Source organism: Schistocerca nitens, chromosome 9 (genome assembly GCF_023898315.1).
Source record: "Schistocerca nitens isolate TAMUIC-IGC-003100 chromosome 9, iqSchNite1.1, whole genome shotgun sequence".
NCBI lineage: Eukaryota > Metazoa > Arthropoda > Insecta > Orthoptera > Acrididae > Schistocerca > Schistocerca nitens.
The window spans coordinates 518,089,480-518,113,169 of NC_064622.1; positions in this window are offsets into that span (position 1 = coordinate 518,089,480).

Consider the following 23,690-nt stretch of genomic DNA (forward strand, 5'->3'; position numbering starts at 1 on the left):
AAATATTAGTAATATTAAGCAAAATTAATTCAGGTTTAGATCAGATGTAATTACTGTAAGATGTACAACAGGATCATTTTCTGCTAACCATGCAGACAAATAAGGCACCAGCAACAAGGGATACAATAAGAAAAAGAGGTATCAAATGTATTTCAGACGAAAACATAACGAGAGCATCACAGAGATTATAATGTCTACACTGTGTTCATGATATGCATAAATCTGATGTAAACATTACATCATGTATTCTTCCGCGTTTGCTTGAATCTCATTGGATTTTATTTTGCGTGGAGCGGAAGGCAAGCTGTATCCAGTACAGTAAATCACGATCGTTAGGATACGTTTTACGCTGTGTTACGCACACATACAGACTGAGCGATAATGCGGGACAACAGCTTTACCGGCGCATTTAACTTGGCCAGCCAGCTGCCCTACAAAAGCTGCAATGATGTGAACAGTTGCAGTTCAGACGTAAAAAGCGACGAGCAGACGAACAATAAGTCGTTCTACTACAGAATCCACGAGGCCGCCCAGGCGCCGCACATTCTCCTCTTCTCTTATGACGAGCCATTCTGTTGTACCCCGTCAGCGTTCGGCAGTGACGTGTGAAACAGATGCGTGCGTCAGTTCCGGTACGTCTGGCAGCTTAACAGTCTTAATATGGCTCCAGATCAGTTCTGTTGGGTTCATTCTGTAATGGTACAGCGGCAAATGTAAAAATGCAGTATTTCTGTGGTTTGCTCGATGTTGTGAAAATGATTTTTTCATGAAACTTCCTGGCAGATTAAAACTGTGTGCCCGACCGAGACTCGAACTCGGGACCTTTGCCTTCGGGGGCAAGTGCTCTACCAACTGAGCTACCGAAGCACGACTCACGCCCGGTACTCACAGCTTTACTTCTGCCAGTACCTCGTCTCCTTTCATGTTTCTTCTTCAAAGTCGATATTTTTGTAAATTTATGAGAAACATTAAGAACAACCTATTTCTTGGCAGTTTTCAACCGAGCAGGAAGCACCCTCAGCCATTTTGACACTACGTATTAACAACGCGACAATCAGGGCACAACAATACAGAGACTGTGACTGTACACGAGTTGTTGTAATAAAAACTACATAGCTAAAGCGAGATTAAGAAAAACCATGATGGCAGTTAATACATTAGAAGATCTTAAAGTTTCATTTTTTTAACGTAACTCAGTAATAAGACATGTAATACAAAGTACCTACTTCCAAGAGCGTGTACGTGTGCTACGGCTTCTGACCAATCATCGCGTTTGTGTTTGTTTACATTAGGTTTACGTCTGAGATCTTGGTACACTGTGGATTCATTTCTCTTAATTTTAATTTTTATGGCCTACTGCAGGGACCAAATTAATGATTAGTTTTCCTTTTTTTTTTTTTTAAGCACAGGAAAACCTTAGGCAACAATTTTCGATGTGGCTTGATGAAATATTGCGGCAAGGGATCGTTTTTCTTCGTTATGCGATAACATGCGTCGAATGTTCGTCCACGCAGCAATTTTAATCGGAAATGTAAGGCGTAAGATTTTGATTATTTACTAAACCAAAACGTTTAAGATATTTATTTGCGTACCTTGTTGTTGTTACTTAGAGATACTCTTACCTTAGAAAGCCTTCCAGTCTACCAATTTCGATGCGGAAGAAAACATAAATGAAAAAAAAACTGGAAAATATATTTGGGAATCGAACAAAGATTGTCCGCTCCGCAGCCAGATGCTTTGGCCGCTGCATCAGCGGCGCTTAGACAAACGGATAAGTTATGAGTTTATTGGGACATATGGGACAGTCCAAAAAGTGATTTCCTCGTTTTTTAGAAAAAATTGCTTTTGCGGACCGCCCCCCACTCCCTCGCCCACCCCACCCCCCACCACCACCCATATAAGACAATAAAAAGTATTCCGTTCTCAATTATCTATCGAGCACTTCAATTTTGAATCGATTCTACGTCATGACTTTTAGGGGTGGCTTTCTTAAAAACTAGGAGGAGAGGGTGAACCGAAGTATGAGTCTTTCGTTTTAGGTTGTACAGTCCTGCTCAAAAGTATCCGAACGACCTGAATTGCATTTCACCTGATTCGAATGCAACCCACATAGCGCAGCTGTCTAGCAGATCCTCGAATAACCCCTCGGTACAGTCGTTTGACTATTGAAAATAGTTCCAACACGTCAGCACTAGAAAACACTGATCTGTATCGCAATAACTGAAGATGTAAAGTATACCAAGGTACTACAAATATCAGGGAACATCTTATCATAGATAAGACGGTTCTTAAAGCTTGTAAGCTGACATTTATTACAATAAATGACATACATGAAATGTTACCACTCTCATTATTACGTCAGATAGGTAATTTACGTAGTAAGTTCGCCGTATTCATGAATTCCTCTTCAAAATAACATACCGTACTTATTATTTAACGCAAAATGACATTAAAAATTTAAGTTATTCACGAGCAGCTAGTTGAGAATATGTATGAACTTCAAATAACACGACAAACCGTCTCATTCTGCATATGGATTCAAACTCAGGTCATGCAGGCTAAGCAAAGATTTTGTGACTGACGGAAACTAACAGTCATTCCTGACTAGGAATACAGAGAGTGATATACCTCGATTTTAGACAGTATCCGTTAGCAAATATCAACTTTAAATTACATAACGTAAACATTTTTAACGGACGCGAATTCCTACCCAGCATCTATTGTCCTTGTTAACCAACTACGAGAGATGTTAAATATTGCTTCTTCACAAGTAATTTACTTGAAATGCCGTGAGGTAAAGCTTTGTGTTAGACGGGGATTCGAACCCAGAACCTAACTGGATTGTCATCGAAGCACAATCAAATGTGATATATCGAATTTTCTCGGCAATAGTTAGATGTTTTAACTGAAATGACGAGACGAAACATTAATTGTTTCTTTCCAAGGACTCCAAACTGGCACCTATCGCTGTAATATTCTAGAGAAAACGAACGTTAAAAATGGGTTTGTTACACCAGCAGCGACACGCGAGCATGTTTGACCTAGAAATAATATGACGATGAGTTCAGTGCTGACTGGGAATCGAACCCCACACATATCGTTGTTGACTGCACACAAACAGACGTCAGCTTCCGAATTTTTCTCCACCAGCAGCTCGGAATAACATCCTTGAATTTACAAATGATGTCGCAAACAGTTCCGTGTCTCACTGGGACTCAAAATCGTCAGATATCGTTAGTGTTGACAACGAATGAAAATACATTAAAAATCAGAATTATTACCCACCAGCAGATAGGTGTTCTCATGTTAGAGCTTGATAATACATAATGAAAGCTTTAGTGCCGGGCCAGGATTCGAACCCTTTCACGCGCAATATGTGGAGATGTTGAGGAATCTGCAGTTTTGAACAAACAACAAATTGCAGTCGAGCTGTATTGTCACCAGGAGATCAAATTCCGCGTTAAGGGCGGTCTGAGTTGCAATCCCATTTCAGAACCAATTTTATCGACATACAGAAGCCCAAATAGTAGATGGAATAAGTGTCCTGTGACCCTACATAGCGTTTGTTTCGTCACTAGAAATAAATAACTAGTATAAGAATCACCGAAATAAAATCACGTAACTGACACCTACACAGAACTGCCAACAGTGCAGGATGCAGAAATTTAAATAGGAAGTGTTCCTTTCGACTCTAGTGCGCTATCTGTTTGTTAAAAACGTCGTGCAGTGCAAAAGAAAAGCTGTAACTGTCTGTCTCTCAGAAGTCTAGATCCGGCCATATGCATTATCTCACATTACTGTGCAGTGCGGAAGTTCTGGAAGTGTTGTTGCTATGTGTTAGATAGTAGCGTAACGGTAAGCGTCGCGCAATGTTAATAAGACGTCGCGAGTTGGGGTTCGTTCACTGTTACATATTTTAAAACGCCATACTGCTGTCTGCTGAAGTTATCGATCTAATGGAACTTTGAACATAATTCCCTTCACTTCTCAACCCAAAATAATCGCATGTGGAAAAAGTGCTAACTTCTGCGACATTTTGTTCTTTTCAGGTTTAAAAAATGGCCAGGCTGCCGATGCATCTCGAAACTTTTGTATTATGTATGGGGAGAGCGCATCGTGCCAAAATACGTCAGAAAAGTATTTTCTACATTAGCTGTCGTGTCGCAGTGGCATTTTATTCTTCTTCAAACCTTGTTTGACAGCTTTAACTCAGAACAAGTTTTCTACATGCATGTAATCAATAAACTGCATGTGCATTGTCAGACTGTTATAGATAACATCAGAAAATTCGCATATATCGTTGATGATTCATTTCTCTCTCATGTTAACTAATGTTTTAATAATGCTAAAAGAAACCGTACGAATATTGTGCACTGTATTATAAGTAATGAAATAAAACTACCCATGATAACCTGACGACGAAAGTCTGATTCATTAAAACTGAGTATCTGTACACAGGCGTGCATCTGTCGGCACGAATTAGTAAAATACTAATCACTTAGATTTCGATTGGGTCTTCGTTTGATTGGTTTCCTCTTACGAGACCAGTAGTGGCTAGAACTCGTAAACCGCTATTTAAAGGACGACATTAGAGGAGATTTTCACGTACAACGACTTTCCTGCGCTGAAAACCGTCGATTTACAATCTTTTGTTACAGCTCAAGCGTTAATATCAACTCAGATCAATCAATGGAAATGACAGAAAATATCAAGTGAATTTTGAGGCTTAATCCTGTGCACACCAGGATGTAACTCGTGATCACAGAGTTGCCAAATATACCTTGCCCTGTTGCCAAATCTCACTTACATTACCAGCAGGAAGAAGACGAACCGATGTGGTCCTACACTGGGCTGGGAAGTGACCAAAGCTGACGTCTCAAAGACACGGCTGCTACGGCCTGGAATACATAATGCGTCTGATTCACGTTACTGTAACTGGGGTTAGCGACTGGAGCGTTGTTACTAATGAAACGGCCCCTTAGAACAATTATACATTACTGTGATTAAACTGACACACAATATTTTTAGCACAACGCAATCTTTCAAAAATCCCTACAAAAGGATGGCTCTGACTAACATTAACCTATACGTTTCACAAATCACCTACCTCACAAAAATCTTGGTTACTCGAACTACTGCAATGCAGCGAGCGCCACTACTGTCAGCTAAATAAAAGATTCAAACTATGGAAGGCACTAATTACTAATAGGCATAGTTAGCAAATGAAAGATTTTGATAGAGAACAAACAATGTATTTACCTCAATAGTGTTCAAAAGTCATAATGTATATAGCAGTTCATGACATTCACTCTTACAAATTTCAAAACTCCGCCGTCTCTCTCCCCCCATCCACCACTGCTGGCGGCTCACCTCCAACTGCGCAACGCTATGCACTGTTAACAGCCAACAGCCCAACACTACAATGGCGAATATTACAACAATGCCACCCAGCCACCGACTGCACACAGCACAGCCAGTGATTTTCATGTAGAGCTTAAGTAACACTTGCTTACTCACCAACAGTAAGATGTGTGCATGTTTGACCAGAAATAACGACACCTATTGCGATTGTTGGCAACACATGAACAGACATTAAAAATGCATGTTAATTTTCACTAGCAGACTGGTATGCACGTGATAGGGCCTGAAATAAAATTATTAATATTTTTGTACTGGATCAGGATTTGGACCCACATACTTACCTTTGGAGGTGACATAGAGAAGATTGCTGTCTTGGGAAAAGGAACGAAATGATGGAACTATACTGTTCCGAGAGATTCAGATCCTCGAAAGATGAGATACGAATTCGAATCACAGTCCAGCACCAAATTTTTTAACGTCTCTGGTTCAATCAAGTACAAGAAAAATATGAGCCCTGTTCCTTTAAATGGCTATCGTTTCATCAAATAAAATAAAATTTTCTAATATAAGTAAGTGTACTGGAGACAGTATTTCTGTTTACCATGACTTCCGCCTATGTCATTTCCCAACGGAAACGGGCTCTGCCCAAGTGATAATGAATGAACGTGATGTTTAATGCGGATTCTGGATTATAACGTCTTTCTCTTGAGGTTACCAGAGGTAAAGTAAATTTGTTTGTCCCTCTTAAAAGTAAATGCCTGAACCCACGCATTGCAATCCTCTGACAAGTAGAAGCAATCTTCCGACGTGGAGATTATGCTATTCTCATGTCAGCAGTATGTAGAGACTCTTCTAGGCATCATAGCCTCGGTGTGAAGCCATTTTCAAATATTCACTAATTCAGCAAATTTCTTATTTCGAGAAAATCCAGTGTGAAGTGTGAAGTTACCGGATAATTCGATTATTACCGTCATTGTTACTATCATTTTCTTCATACCGTTGCTGGAACACATGTGCTTGAAGATCATTTAATGCCTTCTGGTCATTATAGAAGTAGTTGCCCAAGAAGAGGTTCTTTCCCTGTCTACGTAGTCCTTTTCATGTTAATATAAACATCAGCAATTACTCGCAGATTATATTAAAACTAAAGTAATTGATGAAGACGCTACTTGATAGCAAAAACAGAAAGATTTTCATTGTAAGCTATCCAAGTTCAAAATTTATGCATCATTAGGACAAATTTAATATTCACTTCTATAATGTAGGAAAGTATTTGACAGTTGCAAAACCCGCATCCGACTCATTGACCCTATACTTAGTCGCTGACCATAAATTCTAGCTCAGAGTGACACCTGTTTAAGTAAGCCAATGTAGCGAAGACTGTTTGCCTTTGCTCTTTTTCACCGGAAAATATGCGGTTCACTCATTGGTCTCCAGTAGTACACTGTAACAGTAATTTCTGTATGTATGCAATGCAAGCGGATTGTGGAATTTAGTGGATCTCTCTCTTCCACTTTCGTATACAATATGCCTGACCTAAACGGCCCTTTATCATTACAGGCCCCGGGCAGTGCAACATATTACTGCCAACAGTAATGGGCTTATACTGACAGCCTCGCTGTTCGTTTTAGCTGATTTTGTAATCAATTAAATAAAACATGACCTTCCAGTGGGAGACATTTCGTCCCCCTTTTCCTTGTGTGAAATTTGTCAGTAAGCTTTTTTCCTTCCAACTAGCGAAATGCGGCAGAGTACAGCCAGTAAACGACTCACAAACCACGATTTAGTGCCGTTAGGACGATTTCTTTAAACATTGTCGTAGCTGAAGGAATTTAGTTTGTTCTTAAATCGTCTTATGCAGCAACGTTCACAGATATCTCAAATAGGAAAAGCTCTTTATCCAGATACGAATGTTGTAAAACAAACTTCCCACCGTTTGTGTCAGGTTGATCTTTTCGTCTGATAGCAATGCATAAGTATTTTGTCGAAGAGGTATCACAAGTAGTATTCCTGTAGCTGTGGGAATCATTGGTTGAAAACGAGTTTATCACCAATGGGTTCAGTACTGCCAAATATTCAAAATGATTATCAACCTATGTCTGAGTTCATCCACAAACTGAGGCGTATTTATAATACTGTAGCTAGACTGTGTATTCTTGTCTTCTTTGAATGGGTATTGGAAGACATTTACACACACGTATACAATACTATGAATACTCCGAACGCTGTAGCTAACGTTGCTCTCAAAAGTAATTTTAGTAGATGGGAGGATACAAAGAAACAATCAGACTCATGGGTATGGACAGAAACTTAAGTGCAGATGCGGGCACTGTGCAGATCTGCGCTTTTTCATCTTCCGATCTACACAAATAATGTATACAAATCTGCGTATACAGTGCTTTCGTAGTGTTTCCCTCTTGTTTAGTCTTCTAATGATGAAGTGGATCCACACCAATGAGTCTGATCGTTTCTTTGTATTCTTCCATCTTCTACACTCCTGGAAATTGAAATAAGAACACCGTGAATTCATTGTCCCAGGAAGGGGAAACTTTATTGACACATTCCTGGGGTCAGATACATCACATGATCACACTGACAGAACCACAGGCACATAGACACAGGCAACAGAGCATGCACAATGTCGGCACTAGTACAGTGTATATCCACCTTTCGCAGCAATGCAGGCTGCTATTCTCCCATGGAGACGATCGTAGAGATGCTGCATGTAGTCCTGTGGAACGGCTTGCCATGCCATTTCCACCTGGCGCCTCAGTTGGACCAGCGTTCGTGCTGGACGTGCAGACCGCGTGAGACGACGCTTCATCCAGTCCCAAACATGCTCAATGGGGGACAGATCCGGAGATCTTGCTGGACAGGGTAGTTGACTTACACCTTCTAGAGCACGTTGGGTGGCACGGGATACATGTGGACGTGCATTGTCCTGTTGGAACAGCAAGTTCCCTTGCCGGTCTAGGAATGGTAGAACGATGGGTTCGATGACGGTTTGGATGTACCGTGCACTATTCAGTGTCCCCTCGACGATCACCAGTGGTGTACGGCCAGTGTAGGAGATCGCTCCCCACACCATGATGCCGCGTGTTGGCCCTGTGTGCCTCGGTCGTATGCAGTCCTGATTGTGGCGCTCACCTGCACGGCGCCAAACACGCATACGACCATCATTGGCACCAAGGCAGAAGCGACTCTCATCGCTGAAGACGACACGTCTCCATTCGTCCCTCCATTCACGCCTGTCGCGACACCACTGGAGGCGGGCTGCACGATGTTGGGGCGTGAGCGGAAGACGGCCTAACGGTGTGCGGGACCGTAGCCCAGCTTCATGGAGACGGTTTCGAATGGTCCTCGCCGATACCCCAGGAGCAACAGTGTCCCTAATTTGCTGGGAAGTGGCGGTGCGGTCCCCTACGGCACTGCGTAGGATCCTACGGTCTTGGCGTGCATCCGTGCGTCGCTGCGGTCCGGTCCCAGGTCGACGGGCACGTGCACCTTCCGCCGACCACTGGCGACAACATCGATGTACTGTGGAGACCTCACGCCCCACGTGTGGAGCAATTCGGCGGTACGTCCACCCGGCCTCCCGCATGCCCACTATACGCCCTCGCTCAAAGTCCGTCAACTGCACATACGGTTCACGTCCACGCTGTCGCGGCATGCTACCAGTGTTAAAGACTGCGATGGAGCTCCGTATGCCACGGCAAACTGGCTGACACTGACGGCGGCGGTGCACAAATGCTGCGCAGCTAGCGCCATTCGACGGCCAACACCGCGGTTCCTGGTGTGTCCGCTGTGCCGTGCGTGTGATCATTGCTTGTACAGCCCTCTCGCAGTGTCCGGAGCAAGTTTGGTGGGTCTGACACACCGGTGTCAATGTGTTCTTTTTTCCATTTCCAGGAGTGTATCTTTGTGTGTTACTGCTCGGTGTTCAAAAAGCAATAAATTATGCCTGCTCTAACGAGGTATTAGAACGAGGTCACAAGAAGCTAACGAATTATAATCAAAATACACTTAGAAACTAATTTGTCCGTCGTCATGGTGTTAAGTCGGTAGAAATAGTTGGGTATTATTGCCTGCATCACCAGCGACCCACTGCCGTCTTCTCTTTCGTTTGTGTGTTGCGCGTGGTGCAAGAAATATTTGTGTTTTGCTTGCTTCTGTGACGAGTTTCAGCGCACTGAATGCGAGCAAGCTCACGAATAGACTGTCAATAATTGGAATTACGCAATAATACACTTAAAACGTGTATTTTTGCAATATGTATCCGGATAAAAATAACAGTAAATAGATTATACGCCTACTTGCTTATTACTCGCGCTTCTCGATGCTTTCCTCAGAAAATAAAAAGAAAAATAAAGAGAGGGAAAGAGACAGAGAGAGAAAACAGAAATGTATTTCAAATATCAGCTCGGTGCCGCCATGTTCGTCTCGTGATGTAAAGCAAGGATAGTTGATAGGTAGTATCTCGTTGTGCTAGCGATATGTATGGCTACAGGGGTCTTTCTTCTCTCTCTGCAAACAGCCAGAACAGAATTCAATAACAAAGAGGTAAAAAGACCTATGCACTGTGACAACTAAACACTCAGTCTTTCTTGGTTTTTTTATTAATCCTTAACAATTGTCTGTAATGCAGTAAACATCTTTGATTACTGATTTTTTATTACTACCATTGTCATTGTTATTCGTCACCTCACAACAGATTTCCTATCACTGACTGCTGCTGATGCACGTTACGGATGGATCAGGATGAATGGAATGTGGGATGTTTCGTCACGGAGAATATACACATTTATCTCGGCGTCTGATGTTCAGGGTAATATGAAAATCTCTGTTATAGAAGACGACAACGGGATGCCGGTGATACAGGCAATAATATCCAACTATTTCTGTCAACTTAACACCATGACGACAGACAAATTGGAGTCTCGGTGTAGTTTGATTATAATTCGTTAGCCTTCTTGCAACCTCGTTCTAATACCTTGTGGGAGCAGGCATAATATTTTGCTATTTGAACACCGAAATAACACACAAAGATAGTAGGTGTAAGGATACAAAGAAACAAACAGACTCATGGGTGTGGATCCACTTCATCATTAGAAGACTAAACAAGAGGGAAAAATTACGAAAGTAATGAATACGCTGATTAGTATACATTATTTGTATATATCGGAAGATGAAAAAGCGCAGATCTACACTTTACGTTCTGTCTTCATGGGCATGATTTTTAGTTTCTTCTCTTCTGTATTTTCAAATGAATTGATTGTTACATGGCACTGAATGATTAGTTAACTGTGTTTCTTACAGCTTCCATTCGCACCAACATTTTTCTACATTCTCGTTCATTTCATGAAATTCTACCTGTAAGATCACAAGATTGCACATATATGCAATAGATTTCGAGGTGCATAGTGTTTGGTATCTTACTTTTTGTGACAGGTGGGCAAAGTTTATTTCCAAAATCTTTTCTATTGTACTGAAATAACCTTTTGTCACAAAGTAACAAGGTAAGTGTTTTATTTGTATATATTTTGTGGGAAACTGTAATCTTTTGTACTGAAATAACCTTTTGTCACAAAATAACAAGGTAAGTGTTTTATTTGTATATATTTTGTGGGAAACTGTAATCTTTATGGAAGATTATACACCTGAATGTTTGACACAACTGGTAGGAGAAAAAGCTGCATATTAACCAAACCACACGCATCCTCTCCGTATCCTGCTATGACATGAGCATGTGATTCTCCTCACATACCGCTACAGAGCTGTTCCTAGCACACCTGAGAATTGGCAACACCGTCACAAACATTTGGCAACACTGTGACAGTGCAATCACTTCCACGTATGGCACTGAATTGACTCGCCAAATTCGCTTGATATTCCCTTTTCCATTTGAATGACTCGTCCTGTATAATCCTCATGTAAACTAAGACACTGAGTCTGAAATTCAATTTAATTTTTTGGTTAAAGAAATGCTGTTCTTCACATAAGAGACAACTTTTATTATCTTTCACGATGTGTTATGAGCGACCAATATCATGATGAGAGTGGAGTTGTCAGTTCTAGCCGTGTGCGAGCTTTTTTTCTGATTTATTTTATGGAGCTACGAATTTCGAGAAAAAATTCTGTAACGAAATCGGAAGAAAAACCTTTACACTTCAAGTCCTCTTGGTAGCTCGACCCATTAAGTTGTGTTAATGGTAATACATCTCGGCTTTCTGACTACCAAGCTGCCTCACAATACAAGCATCTCTAAAGAAATTCGAATCGACCGTCAACGATACGAATTTCAATATTGTTCTTCACATAAGACTCACATTCCAGGGTGATAAGTATGAAGGGAATGAACCTCTTGATTACTGTAGGGCCTCTATGCTAAATTTCCACAGTAGCAGTTAGGAACTCCCTGCAGACATTTGCTAACAGCGGCTCTAGCAACTTACTTTTTCTCTGGGTAGCTTCAAATACGGGCAATTTTGTCACCTTAAATCCAATTGAATATTTCAAATATCACTTCTGAACAGCGTTCACTTCTCCATTAATTAATGTATATACCTTAAAACAAGCAATACGCCTGAGTAGCTACGTAGCAGGTACTGAAAGGTATTGACACTATGTTTTGCATCCATTTACTATAGGGAATCAAAGAAAGGAGCCAAATACATTACACTGCGTTTACTCTCTGTGCCTTGACTAACACATATGAATCCATGAATAAAATAAATTATTTGAAGAATCTCCTGTGAAAGGAAACAGAACTGGATATGATACTTTAATTATAGCGCACAGGATCACAATGAAATTAAATCTGTGCCACATTCATCTATTGCATACTAGTGTAATAAAATAATCACCAAATAAAAACTGTTTTGTGCCTCCGTTACAATAGAGTGTGAAACACAAATAGTAGACACATTTTATGGGTCACCACTCAATAACATTAAAGAATTTTACACCGTCGAGAGTGAGGAGTGGAGCAGACGTTGCCGGCAGAAGGCATCGCAGTGCCTCAGCCCCCGGCAAAGTTTAAAGAAGTCGTCCTAACGGCACTAAATCCTGGTTTGCGAATCGTTTACTGGCTGTACTCTGCCGAATTTCGCTGGTTGGTAGGAAAAAAGCTTACTGACAAATTTCACACAAGGAAAAGGGGGACGAAATGTCTCCCACTGTATAAGGTCATGTTGGTTTATTAAAATGATTACAAAATCAGCTAAAACGAACAGTGAGGCTGTCAGTATAAGCACATTACTGTTAGCAGTATGATGTTGCACTGCCCGGGGCCTGTAATGATAAAGCGCCCGTTTAGGTCAGGCATATTGTATACAAAAGTGGAAGAGAGAGCACCACTAAATTCCACAATCCGCATGCATTGCATACACACGGAAATTACTGTTACAGGGTACTATTGGAGACCAATGAGTGAATTGCATATTTACCGGTGAAAAAGAGCAAAGGCAAACAGTCTTCGCTACATTAGGTTACTTTAACTGGTGTCACTCTGAGCTAGAATTTATGGTCAGCGACTAAGTATGAGGTCAATGAGTCGGATGCGGATTTTGCAACTGTGAAATACTTTCCTACAATATAGAAGTGAATATTAAATTTGAACCAATAATGTGAAAATTTTGAACTTGGATAGCTTACAATGAAAATCTTTCTGTTTATTGCAAAGTAAAACATTTGATTTTCTAAAACATTGTCTGTCATACACAACTTGAAACAGGTCACGTCGACCAAATCATATGGAGGAACTGACAGCGACGTATATCGGAAGGCAGTAAGATCCCTTGGCTTTTGGTTTGGCAGTATTCGACAGCCATTTCTAGGCGGAAGTACATTAAGAAAGGCAGCGCGTTTTTGTTATCAAGTAACGTCTTCATCAATTACTTTAGTTTTAATGTAATCTGCGAGTAATTGCTGATGTTTATATTAACATGAAAAGGACTACGTAGACAGGGAAAGAACCTCTTCTTGGGCAACTACTCTTATAATGACCAGAATGCATTAAATGATCTTCAAGCACATGTGTTCCAGCAACGGTATAAAGAAAATGATAGGAACAATGACAGTAATAATCGAATTATCCGGTAACTTCACACTTCACAGTGGATTTTCTCGAAATAAGAAATTTGCTGAATTAGTGAATATTTGAAAATGGTTTCACACTGAGGCTATGATGCCTAGAAGAGTCTTTACATACTGCTCACATGAGAATAGCATAATCTCCACGTCAAAGGATTGCTTCTACTTAACCATTTAATAGACTCACATTTTTTCCACCGTGACTAATTTTGTAAGCTAAGCACATCATCCGTTACAGCACACTCCTGGGGCTGGGAAATGTGGCCACAATGGTCTGGTGGAACGAACTATCACAGGTGCAATGCATGGGTTCAGGTATTTACTTCTAAGAGGCACAGACAGTTTTACTTTACCTCTGGTAACCTCAAGAGAAAGACGTTATAATCCAGAATCCGCATTAAACATCACGTTCCTTCATTATCACTTGGGCAGAACCCGTTTACGTTGGGAAATGACATAGGCGGAAGTCATGGTAAACAGAAATACTGTCTCCAGTAAACTTACTTATATTAGAAAATTTTATATTATTTGATGAAACGATAGCCATTTAAAGGAACAGGGCTCATATTTTTCTTGTACTTGATTGAACCAGAGACGTTAAAAAATTTGGTGCTGGACTGTGATTCGAATCCGTATCTCATCTTTCGAGGATCTGAATCTCTCGGAACAGTATAGTTCCATCATTTCGTTCCTTTTCCCAAGACAGCAATCTTCTCTATGTCACCTCCAAAGGTAAGTATGTGGGTCCGAATCCTGATCCAGTACAAAAATATTAATAATTTCATTTCAGACCCTATCACGTGCATACCAGTCTGCTAGTGAAAATTAACATGCATTTTTAATGTCTGTTCATGTGTTGCCAACAATCGCAATAGGTGTCGTTATTTCTGGTCAAACACGCACACATCTTACTGTTGGTGAGTAAGCAAGTGTTACTTAAGCTATGTTCGTGGATGATATAGAAGGACGGTAGGTGTGTGGTTCGATTGTCACTCAGGCACAAAAATTTTTATCCTTATTTTAGATTCAAACATCTAGCAGCTGGTAAGAAAAACCGATACGTAACATTTGATTTTACTTAGTTAACAATCCGATTGCGTGTTGGGTTCGTATTTCCGTCACAGAACTTCACATCATGCGCTTCATCTTTAAATGCATGAACACTTTGTTCCTTCTGAATGGAGGCATATCACACATCTTTTGTGCTTAGTTAACAGGGACGAAAGTGTCTTTACAGGAATCCCGGTTTATTGGAAAAACTGTCGTCTTTTATTTTCAAGTTTAGATTTGGTTACTGATATTGACGAAAATTTCATTTATTCGTGCCTCTTCATGACTAGTCAGCAATATGATATGATTAGATTAGATTAGATTAATACTTGATCCATAGATCATGAATACGACATTTCGTAATGATGTGAAACGTGTCATTTTAACGATAGATTTCTTTACATACCATGATTCAGCTTCTTTGCAACAATTTTTTACTCTCGCTCTCATTTTTTTTTATTTTTATTTCTCTCCCTCACTCCCTCTATCTTCTCTCTCTCTCTCTCTCTCCCTCTCTCTCTCTCTCTCTCTCTCTCTCTCTCACACACACACACACACACACACACACAAAACACAGCCTTTTTTTATTTGTTTGTTGTGCTCGACTATTGGCGAGGCATGAAAATGTTCGTCAATGATTATCTTAGTTTTGAGTACACATACGAAAGATATACAAAAAACAATTATGAGAATTACTGATTTATGAAGCATAGTTTGCAGTCAGTTGTGAGTATTATTAGTAACTACGCTCCAGTCGCTAAACCCAGTTACAGAAATGTGAATCAGACGCATTACGTATTCCAGGCCGTAGCAGCCGCGTCTTTGAGACGTCAGCTATGGTCACTTCCCAGCCCAGTGTAGGATCACATCGGTTCGTCTTCTTCCTGCTGGTAATGTAACTGAGATTTGGCAACAGGGCAAGGTATATTTGGCAACTCTTTGATCACGAGTTACTTCCTGGTGTGCACAGGATTAAGCCTCAAAGTTCACTTGATTTTTCCTGTCATTTCCATTGATTAATCTGAGTTATTATTAACGCTTTAGCTGTAACAAAAGGTTGTAAATCGACGGTTTTCAGCCCAGGAAAGTCGTTGCACGTGAAAATCGCATCTAATGTCGTCCTTTAAATAGCGGTTTATGAGTTCTAGACACTACTGGTCTTGTAAGAAAAATCTTAGAAGCATGCCTCTTCCCTAGCTCTGCGGAAACGTGGTAACCTGTGAGAAAGTGTGTGTTACGGTTTGCGGTTCCAAACTTGTTAACTGCCACGTTTTTATCCCTTCTGTGAAAGAGCTACAAGCAGTCAGATCACACATCGATAAGGAAATCGCAAGAAAATACTTTCGGCTCATAGTGCAATGGTGAAAAACTTACAGTGCTGTACAACAGGTCACGCCTCTTTCCGCTGCTGACAAGCAAATTTTGGGTTTCTAGGCACACGTAACATTATTTATGAAATACCAAATTTGCATACCACTTGAGTATGACACAGCATACCAATCAAACGCAGACCCAATCGAAATCTAAGTGATGAGTATTTTACTAATTCGTGCCGATAGAGGCACGCTTGTGTACAGATACTCAGTTTTAATGAATCAGACTTTCGTCGTCAGGTTATCGTGGGTAGTTTTATTTCATTACTTATAATACAGTGCACAATATTCGTACGGTTTCTTTTAGTGTTGTTAAAACATTAGTTAACATGAGAGAGAAAATAATCATCAACGATATATGCGAATTCTCTGATGTTATCTATAACAGTCTGACAACGCACATGCAGTTTATTAATTACATGCATGTAGAAAACTTGTTCTGAGTTAAAGTTGTCAAACAAGGTTTGAAGAAGAATAAAATGCCACTGCCACACGACAGCTAATGTAGAAAATACTTTTGTGACGTATTTTGGCACGATGCGCTCACCCCATACATAATACAAAAGTTTCGAGATGCATCTGCAGCCTGGCCATCTATTAAACCTGAAAAGAACAAAATGTCGCAGAAGTTAGCCCTTTTTCCACATGCGACTATTCTGGGTTGAGAAGTGAAGGGAATTATGTTCAAAGTTCCATTAGATCGATAACTTCAGCAGACAGCAGTATGGCGTTTTAAAATACGAGGGCAGTTCAATAAGTAATGCAACACATTTTTTTTCTGAAACAGGGGTTGTTTTATTCAGCATTGAAATTACACCAGGTTATTCCCCAATCTTTTAGCTACACAACACTATTTTTCAACGTAATCTCCATTCAATGCTACGGCCTTACGCCACCTTGAAATGAGGGCCTGTATGCCTGCACGGTACCATTCCACTGGCCGATGTCGGAGCCAACGTCGTACTGCATCGATAACTTCTTCATCATCCGCGTAGTGCGTCCCACGGATTGCGTCCTTCATTGGGCCAAACATATGGAAATCCGACGGTGCGAGATCGGGGCTGTAGGGTGCATGAGGAAGAACAGTCCACTGAAGTTTTGTGAGCTCGTCTCGGGTGCGAAGACTTGTGTGAGGTCTTGCGTTGTCATGAAGAAGGAGAAGTTCGTTCTGATTTTTGTGCCTACGAACACGCTGAAGTCGTTTCTTCAATTTCTGAACAGTAGCACAATACACTTCAGAGTTGATCGTTTGACCATGGGGAAGGACATCGAACAGAATAACCCCTTCAGCGTCCCAGAAGACTGTAACCATGACTTTATCGGCTGAGGGTATGGCTTCAAACTTTTTCTTGGTAGGGGAGTGGGTGTGGCGCCACTCCATTGATTGCCGTTTTGTTTCGGTTCGAAGTGATGAACCCATGTTTCATCGCCTGTAACAATCTTTGACAAGAAATTGTCACCCTCAGCCACATGACGAGCAAGCAATTCCGCACAGATGGTTCTCCTTTGCTCTTTATGGTGTTCGGTTAGACAACGAGGGACCCAGCGGGAACAAACCTTTGAATATCCCAACTGGTGAACAATTGTGACAGCACTACCAACAGAGATGTCAAGTTGAGCACTGAGTTGTTTGATGATGATCCGTCGATCATCTCGAACGAGTGTGTTCGCACGCTCCTCCATTGCAGGAGTCACAGCTGTGCACGGCCGGCCCGCACGCGGGAGATCAGACAGTCTTGCTTGACCTTGCGGCGATGATGACACACGCTTTGCCCAACGACTCACCGTGCTTTTGTCCACTGCCAGATCACCGTAGACATTCTGCAAGCGCCTATGAATATCTGAGATACCCTGGTTTTCCGCCAAAAGAAACTCGATCACTGCCCGTTGTTTGCACCGCACATCCATTACAGACGCCATTTTAACAGCTCCGTACAGCGCTGCCACCTGTCGCAAGTCAATGAAACTATACGAGACGAAGCGGGAATGTTTGAAAATATTCCACAAGAAATTTCAGGTTTTTTCAACCAAAATTGGCCGAGAAAAGAAATGTGTTGCATTACTTATTGAACTGCCCTCGTATGTAACAGTGAACGTACCCCAACTCGCGACGTCTTATCAACATTGCGCGACGCTTACCGTTACGCTGCTATCTAACACATAGCAACAACACTTCCAGAACTTCCGCATTGCACAGTAATGTGAGATAATGCATATGGCCGGATCTAGACTTCTGAGAGACAGACAGTTACAGCTTTTCTTTTGCACTGCACGACGTTTTTAACAAACAGATAGCGCAATAGAGTCGAAAGGAACACTTCCTATTTAAATTTCTGCATCCTGCACTGTTGGCAGTTCTGTGTAGGTGTCAGTTACGTGATTTTATTTCGGTGATTACAAAATAGAGTAGAATGTATGCACTGGCTAGCCGAGGCAGCTAGGTCATGGCGATTCGGTCAACCAAGTAAATGAATGTACTGAACATGCTGCAAACCACTACAGGGAGCCTGTGTGTCAGAATTCTCATCGAGTGTGGCGCAACATTGTTATGATAGAAAAATGAGTGATAGAGAAGAGAATTCGGTGGTCTCTTGGATTGGTGGTGGGTTCATATACGTGTGGTCTGGGTTCGATTCCAACTTCTGCTGACGATTTTTGATAAGGAGGGACAGATTCTGTTCTCCTCTAGCTACGCCAAGTGAAGGAGGTATAATGGCATTGTGGTCTGACATTCATGTTAAACATGATATTCCTTCTCTACCAATTAGACGTTAGGTTGAACCTCAATAAAGTCAGGAGTCGTGACATGTAGAAACTCTATCAACAATAACCTTTCTTATACTAGTTATTTATTTCTAGTGACGAAACAAACGCTATGTGGGGTCACAGGACACTTATTCCATCTACTATTTGGGCTTCTGTATGTCGATAAAATTGGTTCTGAAATGGGATTGCAACTCAGACCGCCCTTAACGCGGAATTTGATCTCCTGGTGACAATACAGCTCGACTGCAATTTGTTGTTTGTTCAAAACTGCAGATTCCTCAACATCTCCACATATTGCGCGTGAAAGGGTTCGAATCCTGGCCCGGCACTAAAGCTTTCATTATGTATTATCAAGCTCTAACATGAGAACACCTATCTGCTGGTGGGTAATAATTCTGATTTTTAATGTATTTTCATTCGTTGTCAACACTAACGATATCTGACGATTTTGAGTCCCAGTGAGACACGGAACTGTTTGCGACATCATTTGTAAATTCAAGGATGTTATTCCGAGCTGCTGGTGGAGAAAAATTCGGAAGCTGACGTCTGTTTGTGTGCAGTCAACAACGATATGTGTGGGGTTCGATTCCCAGTCAGCACTGAACTCATCGTCATATTATTTCTAGGTCAAACATGCTCGCGTGTCGCTGCTGGTGTAACAAACCCATTTTAACGTTCGTTTTCTCTAGAATATTACAGCGATAGGTGCCAGTTTGGAGTCCTTGGAAAGAAACAATTAATGTTTCGTCTCGTCATTTCAGTTAAAACATCTAACTATTGCCGAGAAAATTCGATATGTCACATTTGATTGTGCTTCGATGACAATCCAGTTAGGTTCTGGGTTCGAATCCCCGTCTAACACAAAGCTTTACCTCACGGCATTTCAAGTAAGTTACTTGTGAAGAAGCAATATTTAACATCTCTCGTAGTTCGTTAACAAGGACAATAGATGTTGGGTAGGAATTCGCGTCCGTTAAAAATGTTTACGTTATGTAATTTAAAGTTGATATTTGCTAACGGATACTGTCTAAAATCGAGGTATATCACTCTCTGTATTCCTAGTCAGGAATGACTGTTAGTTTCCGTCAGTCACAAAATCTTTGCTTAGCCTGCATGACCTGGGTTTGAATCCATATGCAGAACGAGACGGTTCGTCGTGTCATTTGAAGTTCTTACATATTCTCAACTAGCTGCTTGTGAATAACTTACATTTTTAACGTCATTTTGTGTTACATAATAAGTAAGATACATTATTTTGAAGAGGAAATCATGAATACGACGAACTTATTACGTAAATTACCTATCTGACGTAATAATGAGAGTGGTAACATTTCAGGTATGTAATTTATTGTAATAAATGTGAGCTTACAAGCCTTAAGAACCGTCTTATCTGTGATAAGATGTTCCCTGATATTTGTAGTACCTTGGTATTACTTTACATCTTGAGTTATTGCGATACAGATTAGTGTTTTCTAGTGGTGACTTGTTGGAACCATTTTCAATAGTCAAACGACTGTCACAGATTACTATGTAGGGATAAGTTATCTTCAGCAACGTAATATACACTATTTGATCAAAAGTATCCGGACACCTGGCTAAAATTACTTACAAGTTTGTGGTGCCCTCCATCGGTAATGCTGGAATTCAGTATGGTGTTGGTCCACCCTTAGCTTTGATGACAGCTTCCACTCTCGCAGGCATAAGTTCAATCAGATGCTGGAAGGTTTCTTGGAGAATACCAGCCCATTCTTCACGGAGTGCTGCACTGAGGAGAGGTATCGATGTCAGTCGGTGAGGCCTGGCACGAAGTCGGCGTTCCAAAACATCCCAAAGGTGTTCTATAAGATTCAAGTCAGGAATCTGTGCAGACCAGTGCGTTACAGGGATGTTATTGTCGTGTAAGCACTCCGCCACAGGCCGAACAGGTGCTCGATCGTGTTGAAAGATGCAATCGCCATGCCCGAATTGCTTTTCAACAGTGGGAAGCAATAAGGCGCTTAAAACATCAATGTAGGGCTGTGCTGTGATAGTGCCACGCAAAACAACACCGCCCCCGAATTTTACTGTTGGCACTAAACACGCTGAAAGATGACGTTCACCGACCATTCGCCATGCCCACACCCTGCCATCGGATCGCCACATTGTGTACCGTGATTCGTCACTCCACACAACGTTTTTTCCACGGTTCAATCGTCAAATGTTTACGCGCCTTACACCAAGCGAGGCGTCGTTTGACATATACCGGCGTGATGTGTGGTTTATGAGCAACCGCTCGACCACGAAATCCCAGTTTTCTCATTTTCCCCCTAACTTTCATGGTACTTGCAGTGGATCCTGATGCAGTTTGGAATTCCTCTGTGATGGTCTGGATAGACATCTGCCTATTACACGTTACGACCCTCTTCAACTGCCGGCGGTCTCCGTCAGTCAACAGACGAGGTCCGCCTGTACGCTTTTGTGCTCTACATGTCGCTTCACGTTTCCATTTCACTACCACAAAGGAAACAGTGGACCTAGGGATGTTTAGGAGTGTGGGAATCTCGCATACAGACGTATGACATAAGTGACACCCAATAACCTTGAAACGTCCCCTTAGGAAAATTAAACATTACTGAGCTTAAATTGACACACAATATTTTTTAGCGCAACGCAATCTGACTTTCAGTAATCCCTACAAGAGAATGGCCCTGACTAACATTAACCAATACCTTTCACAAATCACTTACCTCACAAAAATCTTCGTTATTCGAACTACTGCAATACAGCGAGCGCCACTACTGCCAGCTAAATAAAAGATTCAAACTACGGAAGCCACTAACTACTGATAGGCATAGTTAGCAAATGAAAGATTTTAATAGAGAACAAACAATGTATTTACCTTAATAGTCATAATATATATAGCAGTTCATGACATCCAGTCTTACAAATTTCAAAACTCCGCCATTTCTCTCCCCACATCCACCACTGCTGGCGGCTCACCTGCAACTGTGCAACGCTACGCGCTGTTCACATCCAGCTGCCGCTGCCCAACACTACAATGGCAGACAACAATGCAAACTAGCCACAGACTGCACACAGCACAGCCAGTGATTTTCATACAGAGCGCTACACAACGTTGCCAATAATAAAACATAAACAACCTACTTACGTAGCCCCCAAGCTCCCCAAAACAAATTTTACAAATTGTTTTGGGCAGTGGCCAATAATGATTTGATAAAAATTTTCATAATTACAATAACAAAGAAATTAAATGCACACACTTATTGATACAATGTTGGTCAAAAGCTAAAATTTTCTCACAGTCCATAAAGACAGTCCTGATCATTCATCACAGTATTAATTACAATTTTATGCACAAAGTCTGAGCAGTAAAAGAAAATGCAAACGGAAGTAGTGGATTTCCATGCAGTCTTGAAGAAGTAGTGTTGTCCTTCCAACGGAAAGACAGTGCTGACTCTTGACATGCAGATAGGTAATGGGCCACAACAGAGCAAACCCACAGAAGATTCAGTCGAAGTTTTGAAGAATATTGGTAGGTAGGTCATCACAGAGCAGACCCACTGTAGTCCTGGTAGAGAGTATGTTATTGGTGGGCCACCAGAGGTGCAGACCCACTGCAGTCCTTGTAGAAATAATGGTATTGGTGGGCCATCAAACGTGCAGACCCACTGTAGACCTTGTAGAGACGGCCAACAGCCATCTGTTGCGACTGTGCTGGTGCACAATCACCATCGAAGAGTCTTGCGGAGAATATAGCAAGTCCATAACCATCACTTGTGCACTCACAAAAGTTTTGGAATTGTCCTTAGAACCAGCAATGCTGTTATCCAGTCCCTTGCTGAATTATTAACACTCGTGCAAACACTAACAGTCCCTACTTCTCACATTTTGTCCATATACTATGACCAACAGAAACGTGTGCAGTGAAATGTAACTTACAAGTTATTTAATTTGATGAACTGGTGTCTAATACAATATTATAACATGAGAATACAATAACAAAGGTACAAAATACATCATTAAAGAACATAACAATACAGATAACATTTGTGGTAATACAGGCTTTACAAAAGAATAGAAATATACATATACATCAGTGTTACAGGAATTATGACATAAGTACGTACATAAAAGATCAGAATAACTTTCGAAAAATCAACATGAGCATTAAAACAAAACAGAACAAATAATGTTTAAACATCTTTACAAAGTAAATAACACAGTATTAGAAAAATTCTACAACATAACAACATCAGCTAAACACATAAAGACAGGAAAAACACAAATACACAAGGGAACACAAACACATAGTGGGATAACACAAGGAAAGGACAGGGTTTCTTTTACTGCAGTATTTTGCAAACAAAACTTTCTTTACTTCTCGGAGACCTCCCTTCATTCTTCATTATTTCCAAAAAGTCCTATCTATACCTGCTTTCTGTACTTCGTATGACTTCTCAATGCATTTCTTCCAATTCATCGCAACTCATTCTCTTATATAGTCTACCACCTCTTAAGCTAACTTAAATCTACTGAGCTCAGATGCTAAACTAAGGGACGAGGCAATGCAGCAGCACAGAACAATTAACACAAACAGCAATGACAAAAAGAATGGAAATTGGCAAAGCAAGCATCAGCAAATGTAATAACTTATATCTAAACATGACAAAGCTCAAGCAGAAAAAATATTACAGTAAAAATGGCCATGTTTAATACCTATGTCACATCTTAACACTAGGGTGACGCATCACGAGAACTTACACTAGCAGATAAGTTACCAAATCGTAAAAAAGTTATTTATGCAATTCCTGTGAAGGGAAATGTCTATTTATGTGCCCTCGTTTTCTTGGCAGTAGATCATAAATATCTTATTGACTGGATCTGTAGGCATAAAATAACTATATTAGTACTTCTATTACATTTTATTTTAACCAATGCTGCAGTGCAGCTAGAAACTAGATATTAAAGAACATGAGTAAATAAATACGTAAAGCAAGCCATATGGCATTTCTGTCAACTAGCAAGACAATAGCCCTGAAATTTTTCTCA